Here is a 14,768-nt window from a genome sequence, read left to right on the forward strand (position 1 = left end):
AACCCGCCGATTGCGGCTGATGAGCCGGGGGCCGGGGTTCGTCCTGTGCAAACACAACCGCCGCCGCCAACTCTGCGTGCGTGGAAATCAAAGCCGCCCGAGTGATTTACAAAGTGGGGGTCGCAGAGAAATAGCTGGTGGGCAGATCCCGCCACCCAGGGTAGAGAACGGAACCCCAGCAAGGGGAGCTGGCTTTCTGCTCTAGCAACAGCTCCCACTCCGGAGTGGCACCTGTTAGGCGTGTAAACCTCCGGCGAACAATCCGGATTGAGTTCGGTTTAAAGGGATGGGAGTAAAAAGGCTTGGCCTGGAGGCGGGCAATCGGGTCTGAGAGTGGGGCTGGCAGCAGCGCCCCCCTCCCCCTGCAATCCTCCGCCCCTTCGCACCCCCTTTTCCTTTCCCCCTAAAAAGAGCAGCGGGGGAGGGGGAACTAACCGGTGTCAGCCCAGGGCAAGAGGCTTTTAAATCTCAACCAGCCCTTTCCGTGGGCTCAGCTGCCCTGCCACGCTGCGGAGCTTCCTCCTTGGCTCCGGCTGGGAAGAGGCTGGGGGGGGGGGGGGGTTCAGGTGGCCGATTTGCCCGCTGCTCGGTCGGGGTGGTTTTTTGTTTGTTTTTTAAAAAAACAAAACCAGCCCTACGCTAGGGCCGGGGTGTCTGCAATGCGATCGCGGGGAAACGTGCAACCTTTCCCGTGCAATACCCAGCGCCTCGGGGGGGGCACGTCCAGTGAGCCCCCAGGCTGAAGGCTATCCTGGTAGCCCGGAGGCAGAACCCTCCCGGCACAGCTGGGAGGGGGGAAAACCCGTCCGGTCCCCCTGGAGCCGCCCGGTCCATGGAGATGCCGGGTCCGTGGACCGGAGAATGCGCTTTCGTGTGTCCCCTGCCCGGGGTGGCTCGGCCGCTGGGGGGGAGCCGGGGGGTGTCTCCTCGCTGGGTTCCTCTGGGGGGCCCTGGCAGGGCGCTAGGGAGTAGCTGGAGCCTTGCTGGCTCGATGCTGCTCTCCCCGGTGTGTGTCTCTGCCCGCCGGAGGGGGCCCTGGGGGGGAGCCGCCCGGAGAGCGCCCCCGGCCCTGCTGGAGATGCGCTTTTGGGGGACACCGGCTGCGGCGATGCTCGCCCAGATCCGAGAGGGGGCGCCCTTGGCAGCCGGCAGAGGCCGCTTCTGGCGCGGGCTGCCAGCCAGCCTGGCTAAGTTTGCAAACTCCGGCGGGACCCGCAAGCGGCTCGGCTGGGTTCACACAGCAACTCGGTCTGCGCCCCCCAGCTGCGCCCCCCTGCGGGCCAGGCCGGCCGCTTTGTTCTGGGAAGAGGGGTTTGAATAATAGAAGCCCGGCTGGGCTGGGACCTTCTTCTTTCAAGCGGGCCCCGGGATGGTGAAAATTTAATAGCCAGGAAGCCGTTTCATCTGTCTCCAGCTCGGCGCGGCGCTTCCCAGTGCGGGTGGGGGGCTTGCCCGCTGCCATCGGCCGAGCGAGTCAGCCCAGGCGGCTGGCTGGGCCCGGCACTGGAGGGGGCTTTGCAAGGCACGGTGCAGCGTCCCCCTCTGGCAAGGCAAGGCGCGGCTAGCGCGTTAGCCGGAGATCCCCGGGCAGGACGCCTGGCTGTGCCAGAGGCTGCCTGCATGGCTGGTTTGTTACCTGTGATGCCCAGTGTGTGTAGGGAGGGTGCATTTCCCAGAGCTATGGGGCTGGCCAGACTGGGATCCCGCCCCGGTGTAAGCGGGGCACACCTGGCTGGAGCCGGCAGGTGGCCCTGGGGGAGGAGGGGGGCTGGGATCTACTGGCTGCCCGTTGGCTAGGGTAGCATTTGATGCGTGTTACCAAGCACGTTTGCAGCGGTGGTGTAGCCATGTTGGTTCTGGGGCAGGAGGGAGACACGGTGGGCGAAGGGTTTTACTGGAGCAACTTCAGGCTTTGAAGCCTCTGAGCTCTTCAGAGCTGGGGGAGGAAGCCAAGAGGGTCCGAGCTAACTGCGAATACCCGGCGTGCCCAGCTGTACAGGGAAGAAGGGAGAAGCCTGCCCAGCACATCCAGCTGCTACCTGGGCCTCACGTCCCAACCCTTCACCGGTGCACTGGGGGTGCACTGGGGACGGCAGCGGGGAGGGGAGCCCCATTCCCCTCAGCCACTTGTCCAGCTTCCTTAGCTGTGGTCAAACTGCCTGACCTGGCCTCTTACTCCTGTCCCGACCTACCCTGGAAGATCTGTAGCAACCCAGAGAAATACTTTGACCTCAGCTGGCCCCATTTAGCACTGGGCTGTCACAGCAGGGCCTCCCTTTAACATTACTTGGACCCAGAAGAGGGGACGCCGGTTTATTTGCTCAGTGCTGAGTTTATTTTGGCTTCTGGTTTGATCTTCTTTTATCCTCCAATGGCCTTTTCCCCGGCTGTGGCCTGCAGACAGTGCCCCGGTTCTCACGCCATGAGTGATCTCGCCCTCCACGTACCTCTTCTCTAGCTTTCACTGAAGTCACCTGCCGTCTGGGCTCAGGTGGCTGCGGTCTGATCGACACTTGGGAGAGGTGAAAGGAAAGTGGCCATCAAAACCTGGCCAGGAGAAGGGAGTTGTGCTTTATTGGGGTTTGGAAAGCACCGGAGAACACCTGGGGGAAAAAAGAGGACTGCAGGTTTTCTTTTGTGATGTACTTTACACCCACAAGGAAGGCTGCTGTCAGCTACAGCATCCAAGTGTTACTGGGAGCGAGGTATTTACTTTCCACGCAGCGTCACGATTGACCCACAGGGGCTGTTTCTTCTTTGCTTAAAGTCCATTTGCTCAGCTCAGCACAGCACAGGGTGGCTCTGTGCCATCTTGGCGCTTCCTGGGTTCTGGAGGCTGCCAGGGACTTGTACAGTCTCTGGCACAATGTAGACCAGGCCCAGGGGCTGCTCTGACTTACCTCACCTGTGGCGTCTCTCCAAGGAGCTCCCAGCTGCCCGGTTCAGCCAGAGTGCAGTGCGGACTGGCCACCTCTCCTCCCTCCCCTTCCAGCCACGTGGACAGCATGCCACAAGGCCTCCAAGGAGGAGCAGTGTGGAGCTGGTTGCTGGCTTTATACCTCCAGGGAATCCCCCTTGCACTAGGGAGATTCCCTGCTCAGGAGATCCATGGGCGTGGTGTTCCCTGTATGCCCAGAATTGGCGCGTAGGAGCTCCAGTGGTGTCCAGAGTCAGGGTAGGACCCCTCTGCAGCAGTGTAATGGGGATGTTAAATGCTGCCCCCCACCCCCAGCCCAGGGGAGTGACCAGAGAATGCAGATTTAAGTGCCATTTAATGCTCGCTTTGTAAGCTCTGAAAGGTGCAGGGTGGGAGAGATTCAGGCCCAGCCAAGGTCCAGTAACTTCTCTGAGAGACACACTCTTAGGCCCCTGCTTTGTATTGGATTGGGGCGGAGAGTGGGACTGGGGCACGAATTTTCAATGCACTTCTTGGTTATTATTTGGGGACCTTAGCACTGGTGAAAGGTCCGCCGTTACGGTGTCTGAGCACTTCACCATGCCCTGTGAGGGAGGGAAGTGCTATTATCCCTTAGGACATAATAGATGGAGAAACTGAGGCTTAGAGGGACTTGCAGGGAGCTCGAGGCAGAGCTAGGAACTGAACCCAGGTCTCTGGCTAATGATGTAACTGCTGGGCCTCTCTCTTCTGATACAACAAATTTTAAAAAACCCCAGCCAAGCTAGGCAACTGGTGTGCTGTGAATGCTGTTTGTCATGCTGCTCTCAATTCTCCCAGTTTGCACTGCCCCCATCTGTCTGTACCCACCTACTGTCTCTTCTCTGACACCTTGTCAGATCATTGGGGCAGGGCTGGCTTTCTGCCATATGTTTGTACTGCACCTTGCACAACAGGGCCCGATCCCTGATTTGGCTTCTTGGTGCTACCGCAGTACAAACAATAAATAAATGTGTCATTGGGAAGGATCTTGCTTGCAGATTGTGTTTGCCCTGGCTACAAACCATGCTGTAAAGCCACCTAAGGGCCTCTCTGTTGCCTCTGAGTCTCTTGGCCCAGGATTCCAGCCCAAATGGAGCCTCCTAAGTGAAGTAAACTTGACAGTCTGGGCTCGTGGCTCAGGGGAATGGCTGGAGGCCATGTCAGCCAGCCCCATGTGATGCAGTGGAAATGTCAGTGCAGGATTCTCCTACCTGGAGAAGGAGACCCCAGTGCACATGTGGGTTGCGGTAGGGTGCACCATAGACAACTGCAGCCGGGAGCCTTGTTTAATGGTTGGGAGCGGGGTGGGGCTGAGATTCGCTCCAGCCCTTCAGAGCATCCTCTGACAGCAGGATGAGAGTTCATAAGCTAGGGGGGAAAAACAGAAAAGTGTGTCTGTGTGAGAGAGAAAACCATTGAGGCCATCTCTGTGCTGGAGAAAGAGCAGCAATGGCTACAAGAAAACCTTAATCACTTCAGGAGGTAGCATGGTCCCATGGGACACTAAATTGCGGTCAGGAGACTTCAGGCTTGTCTGCATGAACCCTTAGGGCATGTTGTCACGGACTCACAGGTCGTGCCCACTCTTGGCCCCATGCAGTCCGTGGGGGGAACCCCCTTCAGTGAGACAGCCCTTCTCGGGGGTCCACTCTCTCTCGGGGGTTAAGCCCCTCCACCTCCTGGAGCCGCACCTCTCCGAGCCTTAGCACACCTGTTTCTCGCCGTGGGCCCCCTCAGGGAGTCCACTCGCTCTGGACCCCCAGGGCCTCCTCTCTCAGAGGGAATATTGCAACCCTGTTCTCTAGACTGGAGTGACACTCAGCCAGTGTAAAACCGGAGCAGGGCTGGCTCCAGGCACCCGCTTTCCAAGCTGGTGCTTGGGGCGGCATTCAGAGCGGGGCGGCAGTCTGTGTCCCACGGTGGCAATTCGGCGGCAACCCCGGCACTGTTGCGGTGGTGGCAATTCAGCAGCTCGGGGATGGAAAATTGGTAGAGCCGCCCCTGAACGGGAGGGTTTATTGAGCGTTTGAACACAGCATAGGAAACTCTCAGGCCTGGCCTCCCTCAGCACAGGACATCCAAATCTCCCCCGCATCCAGGTGGGCTCTGCCTGCTCTTTCTCCCCAGCCCAGAGCCCCCCTCCTTCCCAGCTGGGCAGCTAATATCACCGGCCCCAAGCCCCGCCTCTGTCCATTGTCTTCTCTCCAGGTAAACAGGGTCTCCTGGGCCTCCTCTCCCCTCTTCTGTCCTCTGGCCAGAACTGGCTGGTTAGGTCACCGGGTCCTCTCTTCACAGTCCATTGTCCTCCCACTGGCCAGAACCGGCTGCAACTCCTGAGCTGGGCCTCCCAGTCGCTGGGCTATCCATTCTCCAGGCCATTGGCTGGGGTCCCAAATTCCCTCGCCGGTCCTCTGTAACAACAGACTCCCTCTCCCATCACCTCGTTAAACCAGTAACACCCAGGGAAACTGAGTCCCGCCCCCTCTGCATGCAAACCATTGGAAAACAAGGAAAAAACAAGACAATCCCCCAGTCCGTCACACGTGTCTACACTAGAAACATTTCAGTGGCACAGCACCACTGTAGTGCCTCAGTGTAGACGCTGACTACAGCGATGGAAGAACCCCTCCTGTCGCTAGTAAATCCACCTCCCCGAGAAGTGGTAGCTAGGTCGTGGAAGAACTCTTCCATCCACCTACTGCTCTCTGCACAGGGGCTTAGGTCAGCTTAACTATGTCTTGTGGGGGTGGATGAATTTTTTACACCCCCTAGTGACATAGGGTGGACAGACCTAACTTTCTATTGTAGATCAGCCCTTAGTTTGGAGAGCTGGGGTATGACTCTACCCCACATTAAGTATCCATGTGGACCTTGCTGTTGCACACTTAAAGTGCCCTAGTTTGCTTTAATCTGCTTCAAAGCAGAGTATATCAAAGTTCACTAGGGAACCAGGTCCACCCAGACACTCTGTGTGCGACAGGTTAGTGCGGGGTAGACTTACACCCAAGCTGGCTGCAAGCTCAGTGTTTGTGCAGACAATCCTGGCTCCCATACCAACCTACTCCATGACCCTGGGGCAAGTCACTTTCCCACTCTGTGTCCTGTGTCCCCTCCCACTGTTTGTCTGCCTTGTCTATTTCGATTGGTGGCTTTTCAGGGCAGGGGCTGTTGGTTGCCATCTTTGTGTCCAGCACCTGGCGCAATGGGTCCCTGACCTCAGTTTTGGCCTCTAGGCACTACAAGAATATAAATTAGGGATACCAGACTGAGGCTTGAGAGCTGCAAGTGGCTCTTTAATGTGTCTCCTACCGCTCTTTGCAGCACCTGATCCTAAAACACTGTGTGATTTAATTATTAACGGATCTAAGTTATTAACCAATTAGGGTGCTTTTACTGTGTTGTTAACCAATTGTAGTTGATATAATAATACTTGGTCAGTCATTTTGCTGTGAGAATAACATACTATAGTAAATGAAACAACGAATTCACACTGCTGCGGCTCTTTGGGTAACGTTGATCGCTAATTTGGCTACTGAACCACTGAGGTCTGGGTATCACTGATCTAAACCGTTTTTTTTGTTGCACTTTAAGGTCTGGGATAGATCTGGGGAAATAATTCACTAGGGACAACTTTATTAATTGACTTTTACCTCTTTTTCTGTTTGCAAATTGGTCCCAAACAGAGTGATTTTTGTCTTCATTTGTCCGTTATAATTTCTGCAAATAATTCTCAGCCTATCGATCATTTGCAAGCAAGTCACTCTATTTGATAGTCAACGTTTGAGCTGGTTTGATTGGACAGGCCTGGTGTGTGTTTGTCCCCTCCTAGAATGAACACGAGTCTATTAGGCTTCTGAAATCTCTGAAATTCCCTTTGTGTCCATATTCTGCAAGGTTGGCTCAAAATATGCAGTTTCCTCAAACGCTCCTGCCAATAAACTCCTTTTCTTTGGCAGTGTCTGGTGCCCATGGACAGTCTAGCAAAGTCACTTGAACGTCAGAAAGTCATGTATATTCCCGGGAAATATTTTCAGATTGTCACCTCGCTCTGGCCAGGACAGCTGCAGACATGAATACCCTCAAAGGTAGTTAGACTCCTCGCTTCCATCCTAAATACCTTTTGAGGGTCTGGGCCAGAGAGCCTAGTTCATGGCTGACCTACATCTTGTGTGATCACCAGTGCAAATATTTACAAAGTGGGTGCAAATTGCTACCGTTCTGATGGGGTGGGGTGTTGCGTTGCAGGGCAAGCAATAAGCCGGGAACAAATTGGACAAAACCTTACCTCGTGGATAGCTCTGATTTATGGTGAATTGGTCCTTTGAGCTTATATTTATTCGGGAGCCAGGAATCCCAGACTAATGAGCAAAACAAGCTCTGTTTGTGAGGGTGGAGAGGAATCCGGTAGTCCCAGAGGAGCTGCCGTCTGGCAGGAAAATATACCGCTTAGCCAGTGGGCTCGCTCGTTCACAAGAAGTGATGCAGCAGGCAGAGGTGTAGGGGGGAGATCTGTATGTACAGAGGCCAGCGTTACATGCCGAGAGGCCGGTGCGTGTCCAGTACTGGAGTGGAGCAGCCTGCCCCCAGCTTGTAACCCTGCTGAGCCCCTCACATCCCCCCCCCAAACTAGGTTCCTCACTTTCTCCAGGTCCACTTAACGAACAGGGCTAAGTAGAAATTCCATGTTCCCCAGGGAATGGGCTCTCCAACCTCCAGTGAGGCTGCCCCTCCCCAGATGCATTCATGCCCCCTCCAGATACTCTGCTCTAGAGGTCAGGCAGCTTCTACCAGGACTTGCTGGTCATCTGTGTAGACGCCCTCCTGATCCTGTGGTCCCACTGTCGCTTGCTCTCCCTTCACTCCTGTTAGATAAGAGTGTCTGCAAGATTTGCACCGTTGGCACCAACTCCACAGCAGCTGGTCCTGCAGGACAAAAGCTGGGCAACCTGCACCAGTTCTCCATGAACAGGCTCTGCAGATCCCCAGGCCTTTCTGTCTTGGGGGCAAAGCCCTTCTGCAGCCTTCTGGCCCTGACAGCCTGGCACAGGAGAGGTTAATCCTGCAGGAGGGAGGTGTCTCTGAGAAGGTCAAGGATGCTCTCCTGGATCCTCAGAGTCTGGCCATTTCCACTGCGCACTGAAGGGTTTGGTGTGGGAGAGAGAGATTTTTGCCATCCATCCTGGTTAATCCAGCCTTCCACGTGTCCTTTGAATCCAGTCCGAAGTGTCCTGCAGAAAGGACAAGTGTCCTGAGACGAGCCTGGCTGGCTGTACTTTAAAGGGCCAGACTTCAGCTCCCCGGTATGGGGCTGGGTCAGTGGAACCGAGGAGCAGATCCTGGCTCAGCCTATCGGTGCCTCTTGAGTACTATGGCTGCTACCGACCAGCTGCAGAGAGTCTCTGCCAACAGCAGCCGTGCAGCAAAGAGAGGAGAGGGGCCCGTAAAAGCCTCTGGGGAGCGTATTCATGGGGGGCAGATCCTGTACTGGCAGTTCTTGGGGACAGGGACCCTTCCCCACTGATCCCCTGTCCCATGGGGTCAGGAGACCTCCTTCACACATACCTCCTTGGCAGGGAACTCCTCATGGGATGGGGCAATCCAGCCCAGACTTCTCTGCCATCCTGATGCCACCCTCTGGCACCAGCTGGCTGGATGCTTGCAAGCCCGGAGTGACCTGAGAGTCTGTGGCCATTCGCGGATAGCACAGAGGCATTTATAGGATGAGAGAGGGCAGTGGGGCAGTGCTGGGTCCCGGGGGTCCCAGCCCTGCCTCTACTTTCCAAAGGCAGCAGGCTGAGAGGGGCGAGCGGCCTGAGCGCGGGCAGCATGGGGATACGCAGCCTGTGCACATACATCCCCGGTTGGCTTGCACGAGCCAGTTGTGCTGTTCCCTAGCCCCAGGACTATCTGTGCGCATCTGTAGCGGCCGAGCCGGAATATTTCTCTTCTGCAATTCCTTCTCTGCAACCACCTTATTTAAAAAAGATCTTCCCCGGGGAGCGACGTTGCAAAGAGTGCGTTTGTATGCGTGTGCAGAGAAAGCACCCTCCCTTCCCTGCATGCCTTGCTCCATAATCTCCCATTGGTGTGTGCCCCCTTTCCTCAAACAACTCCCCTTGTCAGTCACTGAGGACACTCTGCCTCCAGTTGACAAACGTTCCCATTCGAGTATCTTCCTTGGCATGACAATCTAGCTGCATATTGCCAAAACGGAGAAGGGGGCCAGAGCCACCGGCTCCCTGTCAGAAGTGGTTACAGTCCATCAAGCATCTGCTTGAGCTATGGCTTCTTTGTATCATTTGGGGGCTTTCTCCCGTGACCGTTTGTCATACGCTGTCCACTTCCGAGTTGGCGGCAGGTTGCTGCAATGCAAAGCGTGTGTCTCTCTCTTGACTCCCTTCTCCTAGGATTAGGCCCCACGTTTCCTTATTGCCTTTAATGGAAAGTCTTTTAGTACTCGGAGGAAATGCCTTGTAGTTTGGACACTGGGACAGGAAGTTCCTCCTTGTTTCTGTCTCCCCTCTGTTGTGCGGGTTGCTCTGCCAACTCCCCCTTGGGGTGAACCTCCCAGCTTTGTGCCTAATTCCTGGTCCCCAGTTCTGTGTTTGGTGACCGTCTACCTGGTATTTGCATCCTGCACTGCAGCTAGGTAGTCAGGCAAGGTGAAGTTTCAGTGTAGATGTAGAGCTTGGGAAATATACCCTCCCTCCCCCCAGCTCTGAAGATTCATGCCAATAGAAACCACCAACTCACCGTGCAGATATGGAGGGAAAGGGTTCCCCAGTATAAAATATTCATACAGAATCCTGTTGGTTTGGTGGGAAGACAGAATGTTGCCAGTCCAGCCATGGATATCTCTTCGGGTGAGTATTCAGGCTAGAAAAGTTTCCACGCCTATCCAGAAAGCTTGAAACATCAGAGTTACCTCAGAAGGGGAATTGGGGCCTAAGTGACATGCCTAAAATCACACATTAGGTCTGTGGCAGAGCAGAGACTTGCACCCCTGTCTCCCAAGACCTAGGCTAGTGCTCTAAGTACATGGTCCAGTCTTCATGGGAGTACGTAGTGGTCTAGCTTGTTTATTGATCCACTCTTCCCAGGGTCCAGTTCTTGGCCCTGTGTTGTATTGAGAACTGGCCTGGAATTGCAAACTATCACTTACGCTGCTTCTCCAGAGCAGCCTGTTTTTTCTTTTACATAAGAATGAATCATAGAATCATAGAATATCTGGGTTGGAAGGGACCTCAGGAGGTCATCCCACCTCCTGCTCAAAGCAGGACCAATCCCCAACTAAATCATCCCAGCCAGGGCTTTGTCAAGCCTGACCTTAAAAACTCCTAAGGAAGGAGATTCCACCACCTCCCTAGGTAACGCATTCCAGTATTTCACCACCCTCCTAGTGAAAAACTTTTTCCTAATACCCAACCTAACCCCCCCCCCCCACTGCAATTTGAGACCATTACTCCTTGTTCTGTCATCTGCTACCACTGAGAACAGTCTAGATCCATCCTCTTTGGACCAATGGTCCATCTAGCCCAGTGTCCTGTCTTCCAACAGTGGCCAATGCCAGGTGCCCCAGAAGGAATGAACAGAATAGGTCATCATCAAGGGATCCATCCCCTGTCGCCCATTCCAAGCAAACAGAGGCTGTCTATTGTTGCTGATTTTTATAATCCCATCCTCCTCACCAGTTTTCTGTTCTGTTTCATGGCATAAAGAGAAATTAGATAAAAAATATAAATACTCTTGCTGGAGAGTTGCAATGTAACCCTATTTTATTTCTGAGAATTCAGAACAATAACACACAAGAAGCCAGAGAGAGACAAAGCAGGCTGCTCCTAAAGTCAGCAAGGCTGACCACTCATCCCTCCCACCCCTTACTGTTCCTCGGGCACTTTCCAGTGACTCCGTTCATGCTCTTTGCTACAAAGACACCTAGAAACCTCCCCGCCCAGCTCTTGAAGTGATAGCTTGCAATTCCAGTGCAGTCCTCAATACACCCCACCCACTCCCCGCCCCCGAACAGATGTCAGACCGCTGCGTGACATGGCCCTGCACTGTTAGCCAGCTGCTGAGCTCTGTCCCGGCAGCAGCAGCCCACAGCCCGGTGAAAGTGCTCCCTGCACCATGTGTTTGTAGCGTAATCCTCTGAAGTGCTTTTTGAGGCTTATGAGATGTGCTCTGCGAATCGATTAACAATGATGGATTTGAAGTTGAGGGTGAGGGGTATCCCGAGACTGCACCGATCCAGCTGTTCTGCGGCACCCTCCCCCACCAATCCAGCTGCTGGCGAGCAGAAGCACAGCTGGCAAAGGGTGCGTTACGCTCCAATGGCAGGCAGGGAATGCAGCGCTGCGTGATAAGGATGGCATCAGACATGCCGGGAAGCTGAGTTGGGGGGCGGGGACGTGGGAGGGTGTGCGTAATAAACGATGGTGTGTTGAAAAATTCACATCCTGCTCTTTCTGCAAACTTTATTACACCAAAACAACAGAAGTTCTAAACCTTCCCTCCCTTCGCCAGCCCTTATGAGGAGCATGTTGTGCCCAGGAAGGGATATTTTAAAAAGAGGGGTTTTTTGTGTTGACGAGAATTGTTTCTCTAAGATCCTTGCAGGGAGGAGGACAAAGAAACAACTGGGAGTTCCCATCCACGCAGACTCTGTCTCCTGAACCTCAGAAGTGTGTGTGTGTCGGGGGGGGGGGGGGGATTGAACAGCAGGTGGATGTGAAAGGGTTAATGGTGGCCGGGATTATGGGAGTTTAGGAGACCTGTTTCTGCTAATCTGATCAATCCCGTGGGAGGAGATGGTGGTAGTTTAGAAGCGTTTCAGGGGAATTACCCCCACACACACACACACACTCAGATAAGAAGGGTACTGATGATGATGATGTTGGGGGAAGGGGATTATCCCCAAATATTAATGGTCAGATTGTATCTGCCCTTTACCATGGTGGAGTGGTAATAACTTTTGCCCCAAACAGATTTCTTATCTGTTTTGCCACCCAGCCATCCCCCAATGCTGATTGGATACAGGCAAAGCCGGGGCGCTCTCTGACTTTATGAAAGCTCAGTTGGGCTGTAACTTTGCCAATCCCAGGGCTGGTTTGTCTCTAGGCCCCGTTTTAGCCAGATTCCCTCCACCCTCGAGTTCAGAGTGGGTACCGAGTCGGGGTGCGTCATTCTGATTTTGGACCCTCTGGGGGATTGTTTTCAGATGAACTGATGGGAATTAGGCATCCAAGTCTCATTGAAAGTCAAACTCCCGGGTATGTCTTTGAAATCCTCCCCCACATCCCTAAGGATTTTGCTACGCGCTCTGGACTCTAGCAGTTGGGTACAAAAGGAGCTGCAGGATCTCTCTACCATGCAAGGTCTTGTTTACTTGGTCCTGCCACAGTGCAGGGGGCTGGACTTGACGTCTCAAGATCCTTTCCAGTCCTATGATTCTATGGCCGGGTCTACACTTTAAACTTACTTTGGTGTAACTACGTCGCTCAGGGATATGAAAGATCCACAGCCCCTGAGTCACACAGTCATACTGACCTAACTCCCAGTGTAGACAGTGCTATGTCAATGGGAGGACTTCTCCTGTCAACTCTGCTACCGCCTCTCACAGAGGTGGATTTACTACGCTGATGGAAGAACCTCAGTGAAGTGCTGCAGTGAACCCGCACCAGGGCAGTGTTTGTAAGTGTGGACCTGCCCTATGAAAACTTCCAGCACTAATACATGAGAATTGACCATGCAGCAGTGTCAATTACAAGTTCCATTTTTGCCAGTGTAGATGTAATCCACTGGTGGGTGGGTGTGTTAGTTACAGGTCCTCCTCTGTGCTGATCCCCAATGAATATGAGTTAGGACACACACACACGCTACAAAGCCTTAGCTCTTTAACTTGAGCTGTAGCAGCTCATGTGTTTGGCTCTGGAAGTCCCAGTTCAGACCCGGGTGTGGTAGATAAGATGGTGGCTGTCGCATAAACACAGCTCCTGTCAGGTGAGATTCTGATCTCCGCTCTACCTGTGTAAAGGTGTGGTAGCTCCATGGATTTCAGCAGAGTTACTCCTGGATGGAGCTGGTTGAAAATGGAAGCTTCTGTTCTGCAGGGAATTCTGAGACTTACGAACCTGGTTTTGTCCCAAATTACCACAAAAAGTCAAAAGCTCTGAATTCCTTGCGAAGTGAACTACTCCAAAAATATCTCATTTATCAAAATGTTTCCTTTCAACTTGGGTTTTTCTGTGCAATAGAACATAATTAATAAATAGTGAAACCATCTGGATAACTTCCGGTGAAAATGTTGACAATATGTTCCTGCAAGACGTTGAGACTTCATCCCACCAGCATGGTGGTGGTTAAAGTTAATATTGGAACTGGGTCCCCATTCTGCTGGATGCTGAGCTAACATACGCGATGATTTGGTCACTGCCCAGAGGAGCTGACAAACTAAGAAGTCCCCTTGATGTGCAGTAAAGAAATCCAGGATCTTTAATTTCCACCTCTGTTTGTCATCACAGCTGGTGAGAGACAGTGTGGCCGAGTGGATCGTGCATGGAAGTGAACTCTGGCTTCTATTCCTGGCTCACCTGCTAGGTGAACTTGGGCAAATCACTTCCCCTCTCGTGCCTTGGTTTCCCCATCTGTAAAATGGGGGCACTAATGCAGTGTGCCTACAGTAGGAGTTTGTACGGCTGCAGTGTGCGTATGGGGGGGGGGTGTATGGATGCAGCTACATCCACACAACCCGCTCCTATATGCACACTGCAGCAAATATCCCTAATCTAGACAAACCCATGGTTTGTGATTTATACGGAAGCCAGCCAAGGGATGAAATAATAATACTTAGCACTTGTACAGCCTTTTTCTTCCAGGGATCCGAAGCACTTTACCAAGGCAGAAGGTTTCAACAGTTTTGACAAGCTGAAACTGATCAGAGGCAGAGCAACAGTAGCACCTTAGGTAGACTGAAAAGGGGGCATTCGGCCTAATGCTGTGTGCCCTACGCAAATGGGGATCGGCCGCTTTCTAGACCCAGGAGCGCTGGGAATGAATCGCAGCTTTGCCTGTGAGGAAGGATGGGAGCATCCACCAGTGATGGGACTAAATGCAGAGTTTTGGGTGGAGCGAGTACTGCATTAATTCAGCGGGGTACCTCCTTGTGCCTACCTCTGATATAAAAGCCAAGCAGATTGGTTTTGGCTTCAGCAGCGCTGTAGCAAAGCCTCAGTGCAGAAGGCCCAGGAAAACGCTTGGCGTGGGGGGCACAAGTGCACGTGAGAGCTTCTTTTTGGAGGATGGGGGGCAGTGCTGGTGTAGGTCTTGCCTTGCAAACCTCCAGGCTTGTAAATCACCCGAGGAGAGCTCGGGAGCGATGCTGGGAGGATCAGCTGAGCTGTCTGTTTTTGTTCCCTTGCCAAGTTGCTCTCTTTGCCCTTTTGTTTGCTTTTTGCTGAGACACTTGCAGCGCTGATGGGGTTTGTTTTTAACTAATGACTGGAGCTTACATTATCTCCTCGGCATTATCTCCTTCCCGCTTTCTCGGCTCCTTCCTAAAATAAACCGTCAATCACGGGCTTGTTTTCAGTCCTGGGCTTTGACCACGTTTGGAATGTGGATTCATTGCACGAGCACAGAGGGCCGGAGCACTCTTAGCAAAGTGCAAGGACAATAGCCAAATGCAAAGCTTTTCCTCCATGGAATTATTGTTCTTGCCAACCATATATTTATAAGAACAACAGCTGGAAGCAGGCACTGGACCTATAATAACCAGGTGATTAAACTCCAACTGGTGGCCAGTACCAGACATCAGAGAAAGATCTGGGAGGAA

General features: G+C 53.4%; 1 protein-coding gene across 3 annotated transcripts in view; it reads left to right on the forward strand.

Annotated features, from left to right (window-relative positions):
• IGSF21 (immunoglobin superfamily member 21) overlaps window positions 1-14,768 on the forward strand; it is a 267,450-nt gene that overhangs the window by 1,403 nt on the left and 251,279 nt on the right. The window lies entirely within an intron of this gene.

Source organism: Lepidochelys olivacea (assembly GCF_965140295.1).
Source record: "Lepidochelys olivacea isolate rLepOli2 genome assembly, chromosome: 18".
Classification (NCBI taxonomy): domain Eukaryota; kingdom Metazoa; phylum Chordata; order Testudines; family Cheloniidae; genus Lepidochelys; species Lepidochelys olivacea.